At 36.5% G+C, this 26,805-nt stretch overlaps 1 protein-coding gene across 1 annotated transcript in view; it reads right to left on the bottom strand.

Annotated features, from left to right (window-relative positions):
* The window catches only part of LOC103079622 (fibronectin type III domain containing protein 3C1-like), a 50,170-nt gene that overhangs the window by 6,638 nt on the left and 16,727 nt on the right, over positions 1 to 26,805 (bottom strand).

Here is a 26,805-nt window from a genome sequence, read left to right as displayed (position 1 = left end):
TCTTCCCTCTTTGTTTCCTGGTGCGCGAGGAGAGGGGATTAAGAGCGCTGCTTAAAGGAACTCCAGAGACGGGCATGAGCCGCGGCTAAAAGTGCAGACCCCAGAGACGGGCGCGAGCCGTGGCTAAAAGCGCGGACCCTAGAGACGGTCACGAGCTGCGGCTAAAAGCGCGGACCCCAGAGATGGACGGGAGCTGCTAAGGCTGCTGCTGCTGCCACCAAGGGGCCTGTGTGCGAGCACAGGTCACTATCCAAAGCCCTCTTCTGGGGAGCCTGTGCAGTCCACCACTGCCAGGTTCCCGGAATCCAGGGACAACTTTCCCGGGAGAATGCACGGGGGGCCTCAGGCTGGTGCAACATCACACTGGCCTCTGCCACCGCAGGCTCGCCCCACACTCCGCGCCCCTCCCTATCCCCAGCCTGAGTGAGACAGAGCCCCCGAATCAGCGGCTCCTTTAACCCCATCCTGTCTGAGCAAAAAACAGATGCCCTCCAGCAACCTACATGCAGAGGAGGGGCCGAATCCAGAGCTGAGCCCCTGGGAGCTGTGAGAACAAAGAAGAGAAAAGGAAATCTCTCCCAGCAGCCTCAGAAGCTGCAGATTAAAGCTCCACAATCAACTTGATGTACCCTGTAACTGTGGAATACATGAATAGACCATGAATCATCCCAAATTGAGGAGGTGGACTTTGAGAGCAAGATTTATGATTTTTTCCCCTTTTCCTCTTTTAGTGAGTGTGTATGTATATGCTTCTGTGTGAGATTTTGTCTGTATAGCTTTGCTTCCATGATTTGTCCTAGGGTTCTGTCTGTTTTTTTTAAATTTTTTTCTTAATAATTAGTTTTAATTTTAATAACTTTATATTACTTTATCTTCTTTCTTTCTCTCTCTCCTCTCTTGCTTTCTTTCTTTCTTCCTTCCTTTCTTCCTTTCTTTCTTTCTTTCTTTCTTTCTTCTTTCCTTCCTTCCCTCCTTTAGACAATGAATCATCACAAATTGAGGAGGTGGACTTTGAGAGCAAGATTTATGATTTTTTCCCCCTTTCCTCTTTTTGTGAGTGTGTATGTGTATGCTTCTGTGTGAGATTTTGTCTGTATAGCTTTACTTCCACCATTTGTCCTAAGGTTCTATCTGTCCATTTTTTTCTTAATTATTATTTTTAAATTTAATAACTTTATTATATTTTACTTTATTTTATTTTACTGTATCTTCTTCCTTTCTTTCTTTTTTCCTTCCTTCCCTACTTCCTTCCTTCCTTCCTCCCTCCCTCCCTCCTTTCTTTCTTTCTTTCCTTCTTTTCTTCTTTCTTTCTTTCTTTCTTTCTTCCTTCCTTCCTTCCTTTCTTTCTTTCTTTCTTTCTTCCTTCCTACTCCTACTAATTCTCTCTCTCTAATTTTTCTCCCTTTTATTCTGAGCCGTGTGGATGAAAGGCTCTTGGTGCTGCAGCCAGGAGTCACTGCTGTGCCTCTGAGAAGGGAGAGCCAACTACAGGACACTGGTCCACAAGAGACCTCCCAGGTCCACATAATATCAAATGGCGAAAATCTCCCAGAGATCTCCATCTCAACACATGCAACCACTTTCACTCAATGACCAGCAAGCTACAGTACTGGACAACCTATGCCAAACAACTAGCAAAACAGGAACACAACCCCACCCATTAGCAGAGAGGCTGCCTAAAATCATAGTAAGTCCACAGACACCCCAAAACACACCACCAGACGTGGACCTGCCGCCCAGAGAGACAAGATGCAGCTTTATCCACCAGAACATAGGTACTAGTCCCCTCCACCAGGAAGCCTACACAACCCACTGAACCACTGGGGACAGACATCAAAAACGACGGGAACTACGAACCTGCAGCCTGCAAAAAGGAGACCCCAAACACAGTAAGATAAGCAAAATAAGAAGACAGAAAAAACACACAGCAGATGAAGGAGCAAAATAAAAACGCACCAGACCTATCAAATGAAGAGGAAATAGGCAGTCTACCTGAAAAACAATTCAGAATAATGATAGTAAAGATGATCCAGACTCTTGGAAATAGAATAGACAAAATGCAAAAAATATTTAACAAGGACCTAGAAGAACTAAAGATGAAACAAACGATGAACAACACAATAAATGAAATGAAAAATACTCTAGATGGGATCAATAGCAGAATAAATGAGGCAGAAGAACGGATAAGTGACCTGGAAGATAAAATAGTGGAAATAACTACTGCAGAGCAGAATAAAGAAAAAAGAATGAAAAGAACTGAGGACAGTCTCAGAGACCTCTGGGACAACATTAAACGCACCAACATTCGAATTATAGGGGTTCCAGAAGAAGAAGAGAAAAAGAAAGGGACTGAGAAAATATTTGAAGAGATTATAGTTGAAAACTTCCCTAATATGGGAAAGGAAATAGTTAATCAAGTCCAGGAAGCACAGAGAGTCCCATACAGGATAAATTCAAGGAGAAATACGCCAAGACACATATTAATCAAACTGTCAAAAACTAAATACAAAGAAAGCATATTAAAAGCAGCAAGGGAAAAACAACAAATAACACACAAGGGAATCCCCATAAGGTTAACAGCTGATCTCTCAGCAGAAACTCTACAAGCCAGAAGGGAGTGGCAGGACATACTGAAAGTGATGAAGGAGAAAAACCTGCAACCAAGATTACTCTACCCAGCAAGGATCTCATTCAGATTTGATGGAGAAATTAAAACCTTTACAGACAAGCAAAAGCTGAGAGAGTTCAGCACCACCAAACCAGCTTTACAACAAATGCTAAAGGAACTTCTCTAGACAAAAACACAAGAGACGGAAAAATCCTATAATAATGAACCCAAAGCAATTTAGAAAATGGGAATAGGAACATACATATCGATAATTACCTTAAATGTAAATGGATTAATGCTCCCACCAAAAGACACAGATTGGCTGAATGGATACAAAAACAAGACCCATATATATGCTGTCTACAAGAGACACACTTCAGACCTAGACACACATACAGACTGAAAGGAAAGGGATGGAAAAAGATATTCCATGCAAATGGAAACCAAAAGAAAGCTGGAGTAGCAATTCTCATATCAGACAAAATAGACTTTAAAATAAAGACTATTAGAAGAGACAAAGAAGGACACTACATAATGATCAAGGGATCGATCCAAGAAGAAGATATAACAACTGTAAATATTTATGTACCCAACATAGGAGCACCACAATACATAAGGCAAATACTAATGGCCATAAAAGGGGAAATTGACACTAACACATTCATAATAGGGGACTTTAACACCCCACTTTCACCAATGGACATATCATCCAAAATGAAAATAAATAAGGAAACACAAGCTTTAAATGGTACATTAAACAAGATGGACTTAATTGATATTTATAGGACACTCCATCCAAAAACAACAGAATACACATTTTTCTCAAGTGCTCATGGAACATTCTCCAGGGTAGATCATATCTTGGGTCAAAATTCAAGCTTTGGTAAATTTAAGAAATTGAAATTGTACCAAGTATCTTTTCCTACCACAATGCCATGAGACTAGATATCAATTACAGGAAACGATCTGTAAAAAATACAAACACATGGAGGCCAAACAATACACTATTTAATAATGAAGTGATCTCTGAAGAAATCAAAGAGGAGATAAAAAAAATACCTAGAAACAAATGACAATGGAGACTCGATGAACCAAAACTGATGGGAGGCATCAAAAGCAGTTCTAAGTGGGAAGTTTATAGCAATACAAGCCCACCTTAAGAAACAGGAAACTTCTTGAATAAACAACCTAACCTTGCACCTCAAGCAATTAGAGAAAGAAGAACAAAAAAACCCCAAAGTTAGCAGAAGGAAAGAAATCATAAAAATCAGATCAGAAATAAATGAAAAAGAAATGAAGGAAACAGTAACAAAGATCAATAAAACTAAAAGCTGGTTCTTTGAGATGATAAGCAAAATTGACAAACCATTAACCAGACTGATCAAGAAAAAAAGGGAGAAGACTCAAATCAATAGAATTAGAAATGAAAAAGGAGAAGTAACAACTGACACTGCAGAAATATAAAAGATCATGAGAGATTACTACAAGCAACTCTATGCCAATAAAATGGACAACCTGGAAGAAATGGACAAATTCTTAGAAATGCACAAACTGCCAAGACTGAATCAGGAAGAAATAAAAAATATGAACAGACCAATCACAAGCACTGAAATTGAAACTGTGATTAAAAATCTTCCAACAAACAAAAGCCCAGGACCAGATGGTTTCACAGGCGAATTCTATCAAATATTTAGAGAAGAGATAACACCTATCCTTCTCAAACTCTTCCAAAATATAGCAGAGGGGGGAACCCTCCCAAATTCATTCTACGAGGCTACAATCACCTTGATACCAAAAGCAGACAAGGATGTCACAAAGAAAGAAAACTACAGGCCAATATCACTGATGAATATAGATGCAAAAATCCTCAACAAAATACTAGCAAACAGAATCCAACAGCACATTAAAAGGCTCATACACCATGATCAAGTGGGGTTTATTTCAGGAATGCAAGTATTCTTCAATATACGCAAATCTATCAATGTGATAAAGCATTTTAACAAATTGAAGGAGAAAAACCCTATGATCATCTCAATAGACGCAGAGAAAACTTTTGACAAAATTCAACACGCATTTATGATAAAAACCCTCCAAAAAGTAGGCATAGAGGGAACTTTCCTCAATATAATAAAGGCCATATATGACAAACCCACAGCCAATGTCATCCTCAATGGTGAAAAACTGAAAGCATTTCCACTAAGATCAGGAACAAGACAAGGTTGCCCTCTCTCACGACTCTTATTCAATATAGTTTTGGATGTTTTAGCCACAGCAATCAGAGAAGAAAAGGAAATAAAGGGAATCCAAATTGGAAAAGAAGAAGTAAAGCTCTCACTGTTTGCAGATGACATGATACTATACATAGAGAATCCTAAAGATGCTACCAGAAAACTGGTAGAGATAATCAATGAATTTCGTAAAGTTGCAGGATACAGAATTAATGCACAGAAATCTCTTGCATTCCTATACACTAATGATTAAAAATCTGAAAGTGAAATCAAGAAAACACTCCTATTTACCATTGCAACAAAAAGAATAAAATATCTAGGAATAAACCTACCTAAGGAGACAAAAGACCTGTATGCAGAAAATTAAAAGACACTAATGAAAGAAATTAAAGATAATACAAATAGATGGAGAGATATACCATGTTATTGGATTGGAAGAATCAACATTGTGAAAATGACTGTACTACCCAAAGCAATCTACAGATTCAATGCAATCCCTATCAAACTACCACCTGCATTTTTCACAGAACTAGAACAAAAAATTTCACAATTTGTATGGAAACACAAAAGACCCCGAATTGCCAAAGCAATCTTGAGAACGAAAAACGGAGCTGGAGTAATCAAGCTCCCTGACTTCAGACTATACTACAAAGCTACAGTAATCAAGACAGTATGGTACTGGCACGAAAACAGAGAAAAAGGTCAATGGAACAGGATAGAAAGCCCAGAGAAAAACCCATGCACATATGGTCACCTTATCTTTGATAAAGGAGGCAGGAATATACAGTGGAGAAAGGACAGCCTCTTCAATACGTGGTGCTGGGAAAACTGGACAGGGACATGTAAAAGTATGAGATTAGATCACTCCCTAACACCATACACAAAAATAAGCTCAAAATGGATTAAATACCTAAATGTACGACCAGCAACTATCAAACTCTGAGAGGAAAACATAGGCAGAACACTCTATGACATAAATCACAGCAAGATCCTTTTTGACCCACATCCTGGAGAAATGGAAATAAAAACAAAAATAAACAAATGGGACCTAATGAAACTTCAAAGCTTTTGCACAGCAAAGGAAACCATAAACAAGACCAAAAGACAACCCTCAGAATGGGAGAAAAAAGTTGCAAATGGAGCAACTGACAAAGGATTAATTTCCAATATTTACAAGCAGCTCATGCAGGTAAATAACAAAAAAACAAACAACTCAATCCAAAAATGGGCAGAAGACCTAAATAGACATTTCTCCAAAGAAGATATACAGACTGACAACAAACACATGAAAGAATGCTCAACATCACTGATCATTAAGGAAATGCAAATCAAAACTACAATGAGATATCATCTCACACCAGTCAGAATGGCCATCATCAAAAAATCTAGAAACAATAAATGCTGGAGAGGGTGTGGAGAAAAGGGAACACTCCTGCACTGCTGGTGGGAATGTGAATTGGTACAGCCACTATGGAGAACAGTATGGACGTTCCTTAAAAAACTACAAATAGAACAACCATATGACCCAGCAATCCCACTACTGGGCATATACCCTGAGAAAACCAAAATCCAAAAAGAGTCATGTACCAAAATGTTCATTGCAGCTCTATTTACAATAGCCCAGAGATGGAAACAACCTAAGTGCTCATCATTGGATGAGTGGATAAAGAAGATGTGGCACATATATACAGTGGAATATTACCCAGCCATAAAATGAAAGGAAATTGAGCTATTTGTAATGAGGTGGATAGACCTAGAGTCTGTCATGCAGAGTGAAGTAAGTCAGAAAGAGAAAGACAAATACCGTATGCTAACACATATATATGGAATTTAAGAAAAAAAATGTTATGAAGAACCTAGTGGCAATACAGGAATAAAGACACAGACCTACTAGAGAATGGACTTGAGGATATGGGGAGGTGGAAGGGTGAGCTGTAACAGGGCGAGAGAGAGGCATGGACATATATACACTACCAAACTTGAGGTAGATAGCTAGTGGGAAGCAGCCGAATAGCACAGCGGTGTCAGCTCGGTGCTTTGTGACAGCCTGGAAGGGTGGGATGTGTAGGGTGGGAGGGAGGGAAATGCAAGAGTGAGGAGATATGGGAACATGTGTATATGTATGGCTGATTCACTTTGTTGTAAACAGAAACTAACACACCATTGTAAAGCAATTATACCCCAATAAAGATGTTTATAAAAAAAAGGGTTTAAATTTTGGAAGGTAAGTGAAGAGTGCGAATATGGACACTTCAGGAAAAATATACCCAAACCAAACTCATTTACCACACTAAACTTTCTTCCTTTTCTTCAGCTTGTAGTTTCTATCTCTGTTAATGGTAGCCTGAAATTCACACCTATACATCAAGTTTCACTGATTTTGTAAAAACTTTTATTTTGAGATTATTGTAGATTCAGATGTACCCTTTACCCACTTTCCCCCAAAGGTAATATTTTGCATAACTATAGTACAATATTACAATCAGGAAATTGACATTGATAATATTCCAACGACGTTATTCAGATTTCACCAGTTTTATATGCACTTATGTGTATGTATTTAGTTCTGTGAGATTTTATCACATGTTTAGCTTCATGTGACCACCAACCCAGTTAAGATATAGAAGTTCCATCACAAGCTACCCTTTTATAGCCACAGTGACATCCTCCCTCCCCCTTTTTCTAATCCCTGACCACCAGTAATTTGTTCTTCATAACTATAATTTTATTTCAGAATATTATGTAAATGGAATAATGCAGTATGTGAATTTTTCAGATAGACTTATTTCAGTCAGCATAATTCTCCTGTGATCCATCAAAGTTGTTGTGTATATCGATAGGTTTTTAAAAAATTTATTTATTTATTTATTTATTCATTTTTGGCTGCATTTGGTCTTTGTTGCTGTGCACAGGCTTTCTCTAGTTGCGGCTAGTGGGGGCTACTCTTCGTTGCGGTACACAGGCTTCTCATTGTGGTGGCTTCTCTTGTTGTGGAGCACGGGCTCTAGGTGCGTGGACTCAGTAGTTGTGGCATATGGGTTCAGTAGTTGTGGCACGCTGGCTTAGTTGTTCTGTGACATGTGGGATCTTCCCAGACCAGGGATTGAACCTGTGTCCGCTGCATTGGCAGGCGGATTCTTAACTACTGCCCCATGAAGGAAGTCCATATATTGATAGTTTGATTCTTTTTATTTTCAAATAGTTAGCCATGGTATGGAGGTAGTACTGTTAGTTTAACCATTTACCTGGTTGAAGGACATCTGAGCTGTTTCTAATTTTTGGTCCTTATAAATAAAAGTGCTATGAACATCCATGTACAGGTTTTTATTGTGGACATAAGTTTTCATTTCTCTGAGATATGTGCCCAAGAATGCTGGGAATATAGTAAGTGCATGTTTAGTTTTGTAAGAAACTGCCTTACTCTTTTCCAGAGTGGATGTAATTCCCACCAGAAATGTATGAGTAACTCAGTTTCTCCATATCTTTGACAGCATTTAGTGTTATCATTGTTTCTTATTTTAGCCATTCTGATAAGTGGGGCATGATATCTCATCGTGCATTTCACCAATGGCTAATGATGCTGAAAATCTTTTCATGTGCTTATTTGCCATCTGTATATCCTCTTCTGTGAATTGTATTTTGCTCATTTTCTAACTCGGTTGTGGGGTTTAAAACTGCTGAGTTTTGAGAATTCTTTATATATTCTAGATATTAGTCCTTTGCCAGATATGTGTTTTATAAAGATTCTCTCCCAGCTTGTAGGTTATCCTTTCATCCTCTCTAGAGGGTATTATGCAGAGTAAAAGTTTTTAAGTTTGAGGAGCTCAAATTAATCAAATTTTCATTTTGTGGCTTGTGCTTTTGATATAAAGATTGAGAACTCTTTCCATAGCTTCAGGAAATCCTGAAGATTTCCTCCTGTAACTTTTTTCTAAAAGTTTTATGTTTTAATTTTTAGTTTTCTATGGTCCATTTTGAGTTAGATTTTTTGTGAGGTTTATGTTGATATTTTATATTTTTTGCCTATAGATATCCAGTTTCTCCAGCATAATTTGTTGAAAAGGGCATCCTTAACTTATTTTCATCTTGTCAAAAATCAGTTAGGCATATTCGTGTAGGTTGATTTCTGTGTTCTCTCTTCTGTTCCATTGACTTATGTGTCTTTCCCTTCACTATTTTTAATTTATTTATGTATTTATTTTTGAGTATAATTGCTTTACAATGGTGTTAGTTTCTGCTTTATAACAGTGAATCAGCTATACATATACATATATCCCCATATCTCCTCCTTGTCACCATCCCTATCCCACCCCTCTAGGTGGTTGCAAGGCACCGAGCTGATCTCCCTGTGCTGTGCAACTGCTTCCCACTAGCTATTTTATATTTGGTAGTGTATATATATCCATGCCACTCTCTCACTTCGTCCCATCTTACCCTTCCCCCTCCCTGTGTCCTCAAGTCTATTCTCTACGTCAGCGTCTTTATTCCTGTCCTGCCCCTAGGTTCTTCAGAACCAAGTTTTTTTTTTTTTAGATTCCATATATATGTGTTAGCATATGGTATTTGTTTTTCTCTTTCTGACTTACTTCACTCTGTATGACAGACTCTAGGTCCATCCACCTAACTACAAAAAATTCAATTTCGTTTCTTTTTATGGCTGAGTAATATTCCATTATATATATGTGCCACATCTTCTTTATCCATTCATCTCTCGATGGACACTTAGGTTGCTTCCATGTCCTGGCTATTGTAAATAGAGCTGCAATGAACATTGTGGTCCATGACTCTTCTTTTTTTTTTTTTTAAACATCTTTATTGGAGTATAATTGCTTTACAATGGTGTGTTAGTTTCTGCTTTATAAAAAAGTGAATCAGTTATACATATACACATGTTCCCATATCTCTTCCCTCTTGCATCTCCCTCCCACCCTCCCTATCCCACCCCTCTAGGTGGTCACAAAGCACTGAGCTGATCTGCCTGTGCTATGAGGCTGCTTCCCACTGGCTATCTATTTTACTTTTGACAGTGTATATATGGCCATGCCACTCTCTCGCTTTGTCACAGCTTACCCTTCCACCTCCCCATATCCTCAAGTCCATTCTCTAGTAGGTCTGTGTCTTTATTCCTGTCTTACCACTAGGTTCTTCATGACATTTTTTTCCCTTAAATTCCATATACATGTGTTAGCATATGGTATTTGTCTTTCTCCTTCTGACTTACTTCACTCTTTATGACAGGCTCTAGGTCTATCCACCTATATACAAAAAACTCAATTTCATTTCTTTTTATGGCTGAGTAATATTCCATTGTATGTATGTGCCAAATCTTCTTTATCCATTCATCTGTCGGTGGACACTTAGGTTGCTTCCATGTCCTGGCTATTATAAATAGAGCTGCAATGATTATTGTGGTACATGACTCTTTTTGAATTATGGTTTTCTCAGGGTATATGCCCAGTAGTGGGATTGCTGGGTCATATGGTAGTTCTATTGTTAGTTTTTTAAGGAACGTCCATACTGTTCTCCATAGTGGCTGTATCAATTTACATTCCCACCAACAGTGCAAGAGGGTTCCGTTTTCTCCACACCCTCTCCAGCATTTACTGTTTGTAGATTTTTTGATGATGGCCATTCTGACTGATGTGAGGTGATACCTCACTGTAGTTTTGATTTGCATTTCTCTAATGATTAGCAATGTTGAGCATACTTTCCTGTGTTTGTTGGCAATCTCCATATCGTCTTTGGAGAAATGACTATTTAGGTCTTCTGCCAATTTTTGGATTGGGTTGTTTTTTTCTTTGATATTGAGCTGCATGAGCTGTTTGTAAATTTTGGAGATTAATCCTTTGTCAGTTGCTTCATTTGCAAATATTTTCTCCCATTCTGAGGGTTGTCTTTTCATCTAGTTTATGTGGTTAACCATATTAACAAATTGAAAGAGAAAAGCCATATGAACATCTAAATAGATGCAGCAAAAGCTTTCGAAAAAAATTCAACACCTATTTATGATAAAAGCTCTCCATAAAGTAGGCATAGAGGGAACTTACCTCAACATAATAAAGGCCATATATGAGAAACCCACAGCCAACATCGTTCTCAGTGGTGAACAACTGAAACCATTTCCTCTAAGATTAGGAACAAAACAAGGTTGTCCACTCTCGTCACCATTATTCAACATAGTTTTGGAAGTTTTAGCCACAGCAATCAGAGAAGAAAAAGAAATAAAAGGAATCCAAATTGGAAAGGAAGAAGTAAACCTGTCACTGTTTGCAAATGACATAATACTATATATAGAGCATCCTAAAGAGACTACCAGAAGAATTATAGTGCTAATCAATGAATTTGGTAAAGTAGCAGGATACAAAATTAATGCACACAAATCTCTTGCATTCCTATACACTGATGATGAAAAATCTGAAAGGGGAATTAAGGAAACACTGCCCTTTACCATTGCAACAAAAAGAATAAAATACCTAGGAATAAACCTACCTAGGGAGGCAAAAGATCTGTATGTAGAAAACTATAAGACACTGCTGAAAGAAATTAAAGATGATACAAATAGATGGAGAGGTATACCATGTTCTTGCATTGGAAGAATCAACTTTGTGAAAATGACTCTACTACCCAAAGCAATCTACAGATTCAATGCAATCCCTATCAAACTACCTATGGCATTTTTCACAGAACTGGAGCAAAATATTTCACAATTTGTATGGAAACACAAAAGTCCCCGAATATCCAAAGCAGTCTTGAGAACGAAAAGCAGAGCTGGAGGAATCAGGCTCCCGGATTTCAGACTATACTACAAAACTACAGTAATAAGACAGAGTGGTACTGGCACAAAAACAGAAATACAAATAAATGGAACAGGATTAAAAGCCCAGAGATAACCCCTCGCATATATGGTTACCTTATTTTTGATAAAGGAGGCAAGAATATACAGTGGAGAAACGACAGCATCTTCAATGAGTGGTGCTGGGAAAACTGGACAGGTACATGTAAAAGAATGAAATTAGAACACTGCCTAACACCATACACAAAAATAAACTCAAAGTGGATTAAAGACCTAAATGTAAGGGCCCACACACTGAAACTCCTGGAGCTAAACATAGGCAGAACACTCTGTGACATAAATCACAGCAAAATCCTTTGTGACCCACCTCCTAGAGAAATGGAAATAAATGCAAAAATAAACAAGTGGGACCTAATGAAACTTCAAAGTTTTTGCACAGCAAAGGAAAACATATATGGTATGTTTTTAACATTAGGTAGAGTGATTTCTTCCACCTTATTTTTATCTTTCAAGATTGATTTATCTGTTTTAGATGTTGTGAATTTCCATTTAAAGTTTAGAATGAGATTGCATGTATCTACAAGTAATCTTGCTTAGATTTTGATCGGAATTGTATTAAACCTATAAATCAATTTGGGGAAAATTGAACATCTTTACTAAGTCAAGTATTCCAGTTTTTGAACACAATATGTTTCTCTAGTTGTTTAGGTCTTCTTTGATTAATCAGCATATATGTACAATACATGTTTTGTTGCAATTATACTTACATATTTAATTTTCTTTGGAGTTACTGTAAATGATATTGTGTTTTAAATTTCTGTTTCTACATAGTTGTTGTTAGTATTAGAAATGTGATTGTTTTGGGGGTGTTGAACTTGTTTCCTGAAACCTTGCTGACCTCACTTATTAGTTCTAGGTGATTTTTTTGGGTACATTCCTTGGGATGGTCTATGTAGATAATCATGCTATCTGCAAAATAAGGACAGTTTTATTTCTTCCTTTCTAGCTTGTATGCCTTTTATTTTCTTTACTCACCTTATTTCAATGGCTGAAATTTCTTAATCTTGGGGGAATCACTGAGCCTTTTACCATTACATATGATGTTAGCTGTAGGGTTTTTGTAGATGCTCTTTATCAAGTTGAGGAAGCCCCCATCTATTCCTACCTTTGAGATAAAAAAAAAAATCATGTATGGTGTTGGATTTGTCAAACATATTTTCTGTCAATTGATATGATCATATGATTTCTTTCTTCTCCAGCTTGTTTGTATAGTAGATCTCATTGGTTGATTTTCCAATTTTGAACCAGGCTTGCATACCTGGAATAAAGCCCACTTGGTCAAGGTATATAATTCTTTTTAAACAATGCTGGATTTGAAATGCCAACATTTTGTTGAGGGCTTTTTTTTTTTTTTTTTTTTTGCCATCTGAATTAACAAACTATTTGTCTGAAGTTTTCTTGTACTCTCTTTGATGTTGAATTTGGGGTAATAATGTCTTCATAAAATGAATGGGGAGCTCTCATCTTCCATTTTTTGCAAGAGATTTAAAATTAATGTTAATTTTTCTTTAAATGCTTTGTGGAATTCTCCAATGGAACCATCTAGGCCTGGATATTTCTTTTTCAGGGACATTTTATTAATGAATATTTCTTTGATAACCACCTATAGGTGTATTCAAATGGTTCATTTCATCTTGGCTGAGTTTTAGTAGATTGTGGTTTTCAAAGAATTCTTCCATTTCTTCTATGTTATTGCACTCATGAGTGTAAAGTTGCTCATAGTCATCCCTTATTATCCTTTTAATGACTGAAGAATCTATAGTGATATCTGATGTTTTGTTCTTGTTAGTGATATGTATCTATATACTCTCTTTTTTATCTTTGTTTTGCAAGTGGTTTATCAGTTTTATTGATTTTTTTCAAAGACCAACTTTTTGTTTCACTGATTTTTTTCTAATGTTCTCCTGTTTTTTATTTCATTAGTTTCTGCTCATACATTTTTATTTCCCCCCTTCTGCTTGCTTTGGGTTCACTTTGCTCTTCTATGTACTAATGGAGGTAGGAATTTAGATTGTTGATTTGAGTCCCTTTTTTCTTTTGTAATATAAGTGTATAATGCTATAAATTTCTCTCAGCACTGCTTTAGGTGCATACCACCTATTTTGGCATGCTGTATTTTCATTTTCATTCACTTCTATGTATTAAAATTTTTTCTTCTGATATTTCCATTTTGGCATATGGATTATTTAGAAGTGTACTGTTTAATTTCTGCCTGTTTTCAGTGATATTCCTGTTGCCTTTCTATTATTGACTTCTAGTTTGATTTTATTATGGTCAGAAAACACAGTTTATATGATTTCAGTTATTTTACATTATTATGGCACAGGATATGGCCTGTTTTGGGGAATGTTATATGGATGCTTGAAAACAGTATGTAATCTGATGTTGGGTGGTGTGCTATATATGTCTATTAGATCCTATTTGTTGATTGTGTTATTCAGTTGTACAGTATCCTTGATCCTTCTCTTGGTAGTTTTAGCAGTTACTGAGAGGGGTGTTGAAGTTCCCAACTGTAAGTGTGGATTTGCCTAATTTCTCCTTTCTGCTTATCAGTTTATGCTTCAAATGTTTTAAGGCTCTGTTGCTTGGTACATACACATTTAGGATGCTTATGTGTCTTGATGCATTGATCCTATTAGCATTATGTAATGTCCCTATTTGTCTCCAGTAATTTCTTTGTTTTGAAGTCTTCATTATCTATATATATTTAGCCACTCCTGCTTTTTGGTTTTATTAATGTTTGCTGATATATCTTTTCCCCTTCTTTTTACTTCCAATTTTCTTATATTATTATATCTGAAGTAAGTTTCTTGTAGACAGAATATTGTTCTATGATTTTTTTGAGTCATTATGCCATTTCTTTTTTAAAATAAATTTATTTATTTATTTGTTTTTTAAATTTTTGACTGTATTGGGTCTTTGTTGCTGTGCACAGGCTTCCTCTAGTTGCAGCGAGTGGGGGCTACTCTTCGTTGTGGTGTGAGGGCTTCTCATTGCAGTGGCTTCTCTTGTTACATAGCCTGGGCTCTAGGTGCATGGGCTTCAGTAGCTGTGGCTCACATGCTTAGCTGCTCTGTGGCATGTGAGATCTTCCTGGGCCAGGGATCGAACCTGTGTCCCCTGCATTGGCAGGCAGATTCTTAACCACTGGGCCAGCAGGGAAGCCCTCATTATGCCATTTCTGCTTTTAATAAGTATATTGACATTTAGGCTGTTTTACATTTAAGATCATTAGTATGCTAGGGCTTAAGTCTGCCTTTCATTTTTTCCTGTTTGTTACTTCTGTTTTTCTTTCTTCTATTTCTTACCTGGCAAGTGGTGACCTCATTCCCCATGGGACACCCCCTAGGCTCAGGGTGTTTCACCTCTCTCTATCTCTGGCCTCAGCAGATTCTGTAATGGCAAGGAGTGGGGGTAGGGACCTGTGAGGCTGAGGCCTGGGCAACAAAGACCACCTCCCTCTTCCCTGAACATTTCTGGAGTCTTGAATCACAAGTCCCCTGGCTCATTTCTTACCTTACTATGGGATAACTGGAATACTTTTTGGAGAACTAATTTGATTTCACTTATTTATACTATTTTTGAGTAATTGCTCTATATAGTTTTCTTAATAGTTTCCCAGGTATTAAAATATACATATGTAACTTATTAAAGTCTATTGGTATTAATGTTTACCACTTTGAGTGAGGTCTAGAAACATTACTTTTATTTAGTTACCTTTACCCTCCTCATTTAAAAAACATGATTGTCTTAAGTATTTCCTCTTTGTTTATTGAGTACCACATCAGATGGTTTTATAATTTTTGCTTCAAACATCAAATATATTTTAATAACCTATAAGAAGAAGGGTATTCTATTATATTTATCCTTATATTTTACCCATTCCAATTTTATTTTTCAGCTTTAGTGAGGTATGGATGACAAATTATTTAGATATTTAAAGGGTACATTGTGGTGATTTGATATAAATATACATTGTGAAAGGATTCCCACCATCTAATTAATTAACACAACTATCACCTCACACATTTATCTTTTATTCTGGAGAGGACATTTAAATTCTACTCTCTTGGAAAATTCAGTTATATGATAGTGTTATCAAATATAGTTACCTTCTTTTACATTACTCAGATCTTATTAATCTTACAGCTTAAAGTTTGTAATATGATACTGTTTTGATTACTATAACTTTGTAATATAGTTTGAAATCAGGAGATGTGTTGCCTCCACTTTTTATTCTTTGTCAGGTTTACTTTGGCTCTTTGGGGTCTTTTATGGTTCCATAGAAATTTTACTTTTGTTTGTTGAATTTCTATGAAAAATGCCTTTGGAATTTTGATAGGGATTGCATTGGATCTGTAGTTTGCTTTGGGTAGTATGGACATGTTAACAATATTAATTCTTCCAATATTAATTATTAATATTAATTCTTCCAATATGAGCATGGAATATCTTTCCACTTATTTGTGTCTTCCTCAGTTTCTTTCATTGGTGTCTTATAGTTTCAGTGTACAGATCTTTTCACCTCTGTTAGATTTATTCCTAAGTATTTTATTCTTTTTGATGCAGTTGTTTGTGGGATTGTTTTCTTAGTTCCCCTTTCTGATAGTTTGTGATTAGTGTGTAGAAACAAACTAATTTTTGTACATTGATCTTGTATGCTGTAACTTTACTGAGTTCAATTATTAGTTCTAACAATTTTTTTGGTGGAGTTCTTAGGGTGCTGTATATATAATGTCATGTCATCTGCAAATAGAGACAGTTTTGCTTCTTCCTTTATGATTTGAATGCCTTTTCTTTTTCTTGCCTAATTCCTCTTGCTAGGACTTCCAATCCTATGTTGAACAGAAGTGGCTAGAATGGACACCCTTTTCTTGTTCCTGATCTTAGAGGAAAAGCTTTCAGCTTCTCACTGCTGAATATGATGTTAGCTGTGGGCTTGTCATATTTGGCCTTTTTTATGTTGAGGTATATTCCCTCTCTACCCAGGTTGTTGAGAGTTAATTTTTTAATAATGCATGGATGTTGAATTTTGTTATATGGCTTTTCTACATCTATTGGGAGGATCATACGATTTTTACTCTTCTTTTTGTTAATGTGGTGCATCACACTGATTTATTTGCTGATGTTGAACCATCCTTGCATTCCTGGAATAAATCCCACTTGATCACAGTGGGATTCCTTTAACATATCATTGAATTCAGTTTTCTAATATATTGTTGAGAAATTTTGCATCTATGTTCCTCAGGTATACTGGTCTGTAATATTCTTTTCTTCTCTGGTTTTGATATCATGGTAATGCTGGCCTCATAAAATGATTTTGGAAGTGTTCCTTCCTCTTCTATTTTTTGGAAGAGTTTAAGAAAGATTGATATTAATTCTTCTTTAAATGTTTGGTAGAATTCACCAGTGAAGCCATCAGGTCCTGGACTTTTCTTTGTTAGGAGGTTTTTGATTACTGATTCAATTTCCTTACCTGTTATTAGTCTGTTCAAATTTTCTATGTCTTCATGATTCATTCTGGGTAGGTTGTATGTTTTTAGGAATGTATCTGTTTTTTCTATGTTGTTCAACTTGTTAGTGTATAATTGTTCATGTTAGTCTCTTATAATGTTTTTTAAAATTTATATTTGGCTGCGTTGGGTCTTTGTTGCTGCACACGGGCTTTCTCTAGTTGTGGCGAGTGGGGGCTGCTCTTTGTTGCAGTGCATGGGCTTCACATTGCAGTGGCTTCTCTTGTTGCAGAGCACAGGCTCTAGGTGCATGGGATTCAGTAGTTGTGGCTCACAGGCTCTAGAGCACAGGCTCAGTAGTTGTGGCACATGGGCTTAGTTGCTTCACAGCATGTGGGATCTTCCCGGACCAGGGCTTAAACTCATGTTGCCTGCATTGTTGAGAGGATTCTTAACCATGCCGCCACCAGGGAAGTTCCCTCTTATAAAGTTTTGTATTTCTGTGGTATCTGTTGTAATGTCTTTTTCATTTCTAATTTTATTTATTTGAGTCCTCATTCTTACTTTCTTCATAAGTCTAGGTAAGAGGTTTGTCTATTTTGTTTATCTTTTCAAAAACTCAGTTCTTAGTCGTTGACATCTTCTATTGACTTTTGGTCTGTAATTCATTTATTTCCACTTTGATCTTTGTTATTTCCTTTCTCTGCTCGTTAATATTAATGTATTTTGTTATTTTCTTCCTCATACTAGGGTTATTTTTTCTTCTTTTTCTAGCTTTTTGAGGTGTAAAGTTATGTTGTTTATTTGAACTATTTCATTATTGTGGGCATTTATCACTATGAACTTTCCTTTAAGAACTGCTTTTGTTCCATCCCATATATTTTGGTATGTTGTATTTCCTTTTTATTTGTCTCAAGATAGTTTTTGGATTTCTCCTTTGACCCATTGGCCATTCAGTAACATGTTATTAACTATCCACATATATGTCAGTTTTTCAGTTTTCTTCTTGTAACTGCTTCCTAGTTTCGTACCATTGTGGTTAGAAAAGATTCTTGGCATTTCAATCTTCTTACATGTATTAAGACTTCTTTTGTGACATATTATCCAGCTTGGAAAGTGTTCTATATGTTCTTGAGAGGAATGTGTATTCTGCTGCTGTTGGATGGCATGTTTTGTAAATGTCTCTTAAGTCCATCTGGTCTAATGTGCAGTTTAAGTCCAATATTCCTTTTTGACTTTCTGTTTGGATGATCTATCCATTGTTGAAAGTGGGATACTGAAGTTCACTACTATTATTGTAATGATGTTTATTTCCTCCTTCAGGTCTGTTAGTATTGCTTTATATATTTAAGTGCTGTATGTTGGGTGCATCAATATTTATGAATGTTATATCCTCTTGTTTGATTGACTCCTTTTTCATTATGTAATGTCCTTCTTTAACTCTTATTGCAGTCTTTGGTTAAAAGTCTCTTTTCTCTGATATAAGTATAGTTGCCCTTGCCTTCTTTTGTTTTTCATTTGCAAGGACTATCTTCTTTCATGCCTTCACTTTCACTTTATATGTGACCTTAAAGCTGAAGTGTCTCTTGTCATCATCATATAGTTGGTTATTGTTATTTCACCGTTTCAGCCACTTTATGCCTTTTGACTGGAGAATTTAATGCATTTAAAATTTAGTAATTATTGATAACTTTGGAATTACTATTGCAATTTTCTTAATTGTTTTCTTGCTGTTTTATGTTCCATTGTCCCTTTCTTCTTCTCTTGCTCTTTTTTTGTGATTTGATAATTTTCTACAGTGGTATGCTTAGATTCTTCCCTCTTCATATTTTGTATATCTATTATACATTTTTGGTTTGTGATTACCTTGAAGCTTATGTAAAACTTCTTATATTTATAACAGTCTATTTTAGGCTGATAGCAACTTAAGTTTTTACACATACTAAAGGTATGTATTTTTAATCTGTCCCCTATTTTATGTTTTTGTTGTCACAATTTACATCTTTTAATCTTGTGTATCTGATAACAAATTATTGTAATTATACTTATTTTTAGTACTTTTGTTTTTTAACCTTTATACTAGATATATGTGACTTACCCACCACCATTACAACATTAGAGTATCCTTAATTTAACTATATATTTACATTTAACAGTGAGATTTATACTTTCATATGTTTTCCTGTTACTAATTAGTGTCTTTTCATTCAGCTTAAAGAAATATAACATTTATTGTAGGGCTGATATTATGATGATAAACTCCTTCAGCCTTTGTTTGTCTGGAAAACTTAAAAAATTTTATTGGGATACAGTTGATTTACAATGTAGCATTAGTTCCAGGTGTACTACAAAGTGATTCAGTTATACATATACATATATTCATTCTTTATCATATGATATTTGTCTTTCTCTGACTTACTTCACTTAGTATGATAATCTCTAGGTCCATCCATGTTGCTGCAAATGGCGTTATTTCATTCATTTTAATGGCTGAGTAATATTCCATTGTATATGTGTACCACATCTTTATCCATTCCTCTGTTGGTGGACATGTAGGTTGCTTCCATGTCTTGGCTATTGCAAATAGTGCTGCAATGAACATTGGGGAGCATGTATCTTTTCAAAGTATGGGTTCCTCTGGATATATGCCTAGAAGTGGGATTGCTGGATCATATGGTAGCTCTACTTAGTTTTTTAAGGAAACTCCATACTGTTCTCCATAATGGTTGTACCAATTACATTCCCACCAACAGTTTGCTGAGCCCTCCTTACATTTCACCTTGTCTATTTTCAACTCCTCTTTGAATTTTTCAGTTCAGTTGTTATATTCTTCACTTATGTGATTTCTGCTTGGGACTATTATTTTTTCTATTAGCATGTGTTCTTTCTTTTATATTTTTTTGAATTTTATTTTATTTATTTATTTATACAGCAGGTTCTTATTAGTCATCAATTTTATACACATCAGTGTATATATGTCAAGCCCAATTGCCCAATTCATCACAACACTACCACCACCGCCCCGCTGCTTCCCCACTTGGTGTCCATACATTTGTTCTCTACATCTGTGTCTCACTTTCTGCCCTGAAAACTGGTTCATCTGTATCATTTTTCTACGTTCCACATATATGCGTTAATATAAATGTTTGTTTATCTCTTTCTGACTTACTTCACTCTGTATGACAGTCTCTAGGTCCATCCACATCTCAATAAATGATCCAATTTTGTTCCTTTTTATGGCTGAGTAATATTCCACTGTATATATGTACCACAACTTCTTTATCCATTCGTCTGTTGATGGGCATTTAGGTTGCTCCCATAACTTGGCTATTGTAAATAGTGCTGCAATGATCATTGGAGTGCATGTACCTTTTGGAATTATTGTTTTCTCTGGGTATATGCCCAGTAGTGGGATTGCTGGTTCATATGGCAATTCTATTTTTAGTTTGTAAGGAACCTCCATACTGTTCTCCATAGTGGCTGTATCAATTTACATTCCCACCAACAGTGCAAGAGGGCTCCCTTCTCTCCCCACCTGCTCCAGCATATGTTGTTTGCAGATTTTCTGATGATGCCCATTCTAAGTGGTGTGAGGTGATACCTCATTGTAGTTTTGATTTGCATTTCTCTAATAATTAGCAATGTGGAGCATCTTTTCATGTGCTTCTTGGCCATCTGTATGTCTTCTTTGGAGAAATGTCTATTTAGGTCTTCTGCCCATTTTTGGATTGGGTTGTTTATTTTTTAATACTGAGCTGCATGAGCTGTTTATATATTTTGGAGATTAATCCTTTGTCTGCTGATTAATTTGCAAATATTTCCCCCCCATTTTCAGGGTTGTCTTCTCACCTTGTTTATGGTTTCCTTTGTTGTGCAAAAGCTTTTAAGTTTCATTAGGTCCCATTTGTTTATTTTTATTTTTATTTCCATTACTCTAGGAGGTGGATCAAAAAAGATCTTGCTGTGATTTATGTCCAAGAGTGTTCTTCCTCTGTTTTCCTCTAAGAGTTTTATAGTGTCCGGTCTTACATTCAGGTCTCTAATCCATTTTGAGTTTATTTTTGTGTATGGTGTTAGGGAGTGTTCTAATTTCATTCTTTTACATGTAGCTGCCCAGGTTTCCCAGCACCACTTATTGAAGAGACTGTCTTCTCCATTGTATATCCTTGCCTCCTTTGTCATTGATTAGTCGACCATAGGTGTGTGGGGTTATCTCTGGGCTTTCTATCTCATTCCATTGAACTGTGTTTCTGTTTTTGTGCCAGTACCATATTGTCTTGATTACTGTAGTTTTGTAGTATAGTCTGAAGTCAGGAACTCTGATTTCTCCAGCTCCGTTTTTTTCCCTCAAGACTGCTTTGGCAATTCGGGATCTTTTGTGTCTCCAACCAAATTTTGAGAAATTTTGTTCTAGTTTCGTAAAAAGTGCCATTGGTAATTTGATAGGGATTGCATTGAATCTGTAGATTACTGTGGGTAGTATAGTAATCTTCACAACATTGATTCTTCCAATGCAATAACATAGTATATCTCTCCATCTGTTGGTATCATCTTTAATTTCTTTCATCAGTATCTTATAGTTTTCTGCATACAAGTCTTTTGTCTCCCTAGGTAGATTTATTCCTAGGTATTTCATGCTTTTTGTTGCAATGGTAAATGGGAGTGTTTCCTTAATTTCTCTTTCAGATTTTTCATTATTAGTGTATAGGAATGCAGGAGACTTCTGTGCATTAATTTTGTATTCTGCTACTTTACCAAATTCATTGATTAGCTCTCGTAGTTTTCTGATAGCCTCTTTAGGATTGTCTATGTATAGTATCATGTCATCTGCAAACAGTGACATCTTTACTTCTTCTTTTCTGACTTGTCTTCCTTTTATTTCTTTTTCTTCTCTGACTGCTGTGGCTAGGACTTCCAAAACTATATTGAATAATAGTGGTGAGAGTGGACATCCTTGTCTTGTTCCTGATCTTAGAGGAAATGATTTCAGTTTTTCACCATTGAGAATGTGGTTTTGTCGCATATGGCCTTTATTATGTTGAGGTAGTTTCCCTCTATGCCAACTTTCTGGAGAGTTTTTATCATAAATGGGTGTTGAATTTTGTCAAAAGCTTTTTCTCCATCTATTGTGATGATCATATGGTTTTTATTTTTTAATTTGTTAATATGGTTTATCACATTGATTTATTTGCATATATTGAAGAATCCTTGCATCCCTGGGATAAATCCCACTTGATCATGGTGTATGATCCTTTTATATGTTGTTTGCTAGTATTTTGTTGAGGATTTTTTAATCTATATACATCAGTGAAATTGGTCTGTAATTTTCATTTTTTTGTAGTATCTTTGTCTGGTTTTGGTATCAAGGTGATGGTGGCCTCATAGAATGAGTTTGGGAGTGTTCCTTCCTCCACAGCTTTTGGGAAGAGTTTGAGAAGGATGGGTGTTAGCTCTTCTCTAAATGTTTGATAGTATCCACCTGTGAAGCTATCTGCTCCTGGACTTCTGTTTGTTGGAAGATTTTTAATCATAGTTACAATTTCATTACTTGTGATTTGTCTGTTCATATTTTCTGTTTCTTTCCGGTTCAGTCTTGGAAGGTTATACCTTTCTAAGAATTTGTCCATTTCTTCCAGGTTGTCCATTTTATTGGCATAGAGTAGCTTGTAGTAGTCTCTTAGGATGCTTTGTATTTCTGCGCTGTCTGTTGTAACTTCTCCTTTTTCATTTCTAATTTTATTGGTTTGAGTCCTCTCCCTCTTTTTCTTGATGAGTCTGGCTAATGGTTTATCAATTTTGTTTATCTTCTCAGAGAATCAGCTTTTAGTTTTATTGATCTTTGCTATTGTTTTCTTTGTTTCTATTTCATTTATTTCTGCTCTGATCATTATGGTTTATTTCCTCCTGCTAACTTTGGGTTTTGTTTGTTCTTCTTTCTCTAGTTCCTTTAGGTGTAAGGTTAGATTGTTTATTTGAGATTTTTCTTGTTTCTTGAGGTAGGCTTTTATAGCTATAAACTTCCCTCTTAGAACTGCTTTTGCTGCATCCTATAGGTTTTGGATCATTGTGTTTTCATTGTCATTTGCCTTTTGGTGTTTTTTGATTTCCTCAGTGATCTCTTGGTTATTTAGTAATGTATTGTTTAACCTCCATGTATTTGTGTTTTTTACGTTTTTTTCCCAGGTAATTCATTTCTAATCTGATAGTGCTGTGGTCAGAAAAGATGCTTGATATGATTTCAATTTTCTTAAATTTACTGGGGCTTGATTTGTGACTCAAGATGTGATCTATCCTGGAGAGTGTTCCATGAACACTTGAGAAGAAAGTGTAATCTGCTGTTTTTGGATGGAATGTCTTATAAATATCAAGTACATCTATGTGGTCTATCGTGTCACTTAAAGCTTCTGTTTTCTTATTTATTTTCATTTTGGATGATCTGTCCATTGGTGTAAGTGAGGTGTTAAAGTCCCCCAATATTATTGTGTTACTGTTGATTTCCTCTTTTATAGCTGTTAGCAGTTGCCTTATGTATTGAGGTGCTCCTATGTTGGGTACATATATATTTATAATTGTTTTATCTTCTTCTTGGATTGATCCCTTAATCATTATGTAGTGTCCTTCCTTGTCTCTTGTAACAATCTTTATTTTAAAGTCTATTTTATCTGATATGAGTATTGCTACTCCAGCTTTCTTTTGATTTCCGTTTGCATGGAATATCTTTTTCCATCCCCTCACTTTCATTCTGTATGTGTCCTTAGGCCTGAAGTGGGTCTCTTGTAGACAGCATATATATGGGTCTTGTTTTTGTATCCATTCATCAAGCCAGTGTCTTTTGGTTGGAGCATTTAATCCATTCACGTTTAAGGTAATTATCGATATGTATATTCCTATGACCATTTTCTTAATTGTTTTGGGTTAGTTTTTGTAGGTCCCTTTCTTATCTTGTGTTTACCACTTAGAGAAGTTCCTTTAGCATTTGTTGTAGAGCTGGTTTGGTGGTGCTGAATTCTCTTAGGTTTTGCTTGTCTGTAAAGCTTTTGATTTCTCTATCGAATCTGAATGAGATCTTTGCCGGGTACAGTAATCTTGATTGTAGGTTCTTCCGCTTCTTCACTTTAAGTATATTATGCCACTCCCATCTGGCTTGTAGAGTTTTTGCTGAGAAATCATCTGTTAACCTTATGGGAGTTCCCTTGTATGTTATTTGTCATTTTTCTCTTGCTGCTTTCAATAATTTTTCTTTGTCTTTAATTTTTGACAATTTGATTACTATGTGTCTCGGCATGTTTCTCCTTGGGTTTATCTTGTATGGGTCTCTCTGCACTTCCTGGACTTGGGTGGCTATTTCTTTTCCCATGTTAGGGAAGTTTTTGACCATAATCTCTTCAAATATTTTCTCTGGTCCTTTCTCTCTCTTCTCCTTCTGGGACCCCTATAATGCAAACGTTGCTGAATTTTTTGTTGTCCCAGAGGTCTCTTAGGGTGTCTTAATTTCTTTTCATTCTTTTCCTTTATTCTGTTCTGTAGCAGTTAATTCCACCATTCTGTCTTCTAGGTCACTTATCCGTTCTTCTGCCTCAGTTATTCTACTATTGATTCCTTCTAGTGTATTTTTCATTTCAGTTATTGTATTGTTCATCTCTGTTTGTTTGTTCTTTAATTCCTCTAGGTCTTTGTTAAACATTTCTTGCATCTTCTTGATCTTTGCCTCCATTCTTTTTCCAAGGTACTGGATCATCTTCACTATCATTATTGTGAATTCTTTTTCTGGAAGATTGCTTATCTCCACTTCATTTAGTTGTTTTTCTGGGGTTTTATCTTGTTCCTGCATCTGGTATATAGACCTCTGCCTTTTCATCTTGTCTATCTTTCTGTGAATGTGGTTTTTGTTCCACAGGCTGCAGTATTGTAGTTCTTCTTGCTTCTTGCTTGGTACTTTTAAACTTTGTATCTCTTTGTTGAAATTCTCACTTTGTTCATGCATTGTTTTCCTCACCTTGGTGAGCATCTTTATGACTATTATTTTGAACTATTTATCAGGTAAATGATTTATCTTCATTTTATTAAATGCTATTTCTGGAGTTTTATCTTGTTCTTCTTTTTTTTTTTTGTGGTATGCAGGGCTTTCACTGCTGTGGCCTCTCCTGTTGTGGAGCACAGGCTCTGGACGTGCAGGCTCAGTGGCCATGGCTCACGGGCCCAGCTGCTCTGCGGCATGTGGGATCTTCCTGGACCAGGGCATGAACCCGTGTCCCCTGCACTGGCAGGTGGACTCTCAACCACTGCGCCACCAGGAAAGCCTTATCTTGTTCTTTTGTTTGGAAAATGTTCCTCTGTTTCTTCATTTTCCTTGACTCTCTGTGCTGGTTTCTGTGCATTAGATAAATAGCCCCCTCTCCCAGTTTTGAAGGAGTGGCCTCATGTAGAAGACGAAATTCATCACTTGGCCTCACCCTAGCTCTTGGTTTTCTCTCTGGTCTTGGTGATTGTGCAAGCCACCATCTTTATTCATAGTGGTTCTCAGTAGTTGAGGGTGTGCCAAGTGTGTCAGTGTCTCCAAGGGGAGAATCTCTGTCAGCCCCTAGATTCGGGATGATTGGAAGATGGACCCTCAGGCTGTAGCCTTTAAGATATGCACATAGACCTCTTTCAGGGATAGACTGGGAGATGGGTATTTCTGACTTTTGAGTCTATGCCAGTCCTTGGGAATATAGCTAGTTGAAAGGATTTCTTTCTTTTTTACACTACTCTGGAGCCTGCAATGGCAAACTTCACTGGCCACTAGAGCCAGGAAATTAAGTGTTGCATCCTCTGGGTGATAGCTACAAATGCTGGGATGTCAGACATGTGCACAATGTCCTTTCAGGGAGAAAGTGCTGACATGGAGTGGGGCACCGGCTGATCGCAGTTGGCCCTTATATGTGTGCTAAATTGGTAGCCTGACCCTCAGTGTATAAGGTTAAAAATATGCAAATAGGCATCTTTCAGGGAAAGACTGGGAGACTGACATTTCTCTCTGCTCCCTCTGGGCTTGGCCTCAAGTGGGTAGCCACTGTGAGTCCTCACAAGTCCATTAAGAACTGTTTCTTTGTTTGCTATAGTCTTGTAGGTCTTGTGGATGCATGTCCCATTGGCTTTCATAGCTAGGTGTTTTGGAGGCCCATCCATTAGGTGGAAGTCTTAAAAGTTGGGGTGTGACATGTTGGGTCAAAACTCTTCACTGCTCAGGGAGAAGCTGGGAATTCTAAATTCTCTCCCAATTGTATATTGCTGTGCTGGATACGAGGTTCATGGTGAGAGTGTGTCTCAGCTTTTCCTATCCATTTTGATGTGGGTTTATTTATTTTTTTTCATTTGCCCAGTGTTTATTAGTCACTCAACTAGTTTCTAGACTTCTTTCAGAAGGGATTGTTCCTTGTGTAGCTATAGTTTTGGTGTGTCTAGGGGAGGAGGTGAGCTCAGGAGCCTTATATGTCACCATCTTGAGCCAGGACCCCAATGTTATTTATTTCCTGAAGTTCCAAACCTTCTCCTGTTATCATTTCCTTTTTATTTAGAGTAATTTCTGTAGCTATTTTTTAAGAGTAGTTTTGCTGGGAACACATTCTTAGTTTTCCTTCATCTGAGAATGTCCTTATTTCCTTTTCATTCCTGAAGAATATT

The sequence above is a fragment of the Lipotes vexillifer genome, unplaced genomic scaffold (assembly GCF_000442215.2).
Source record: "Lipotes vexillifer unplaced genomic scaffold, Lipotes_vexillifer_v1.1 scaffold307, whole genome shotgun sequence".
NCBI classification, from domain to species: domain Eukaryota; kingdom Metazoa; phylum Chordata; class Mammalia; order Artiodactyla; family Lipotidae; genus Lipotes; species Lipotes vexillifer.
The sequence above is the reverse complement of the archived record's forward strand: the minus strand, read 5'-3'. Positions and strand labels throughout refer to the sequence as shown.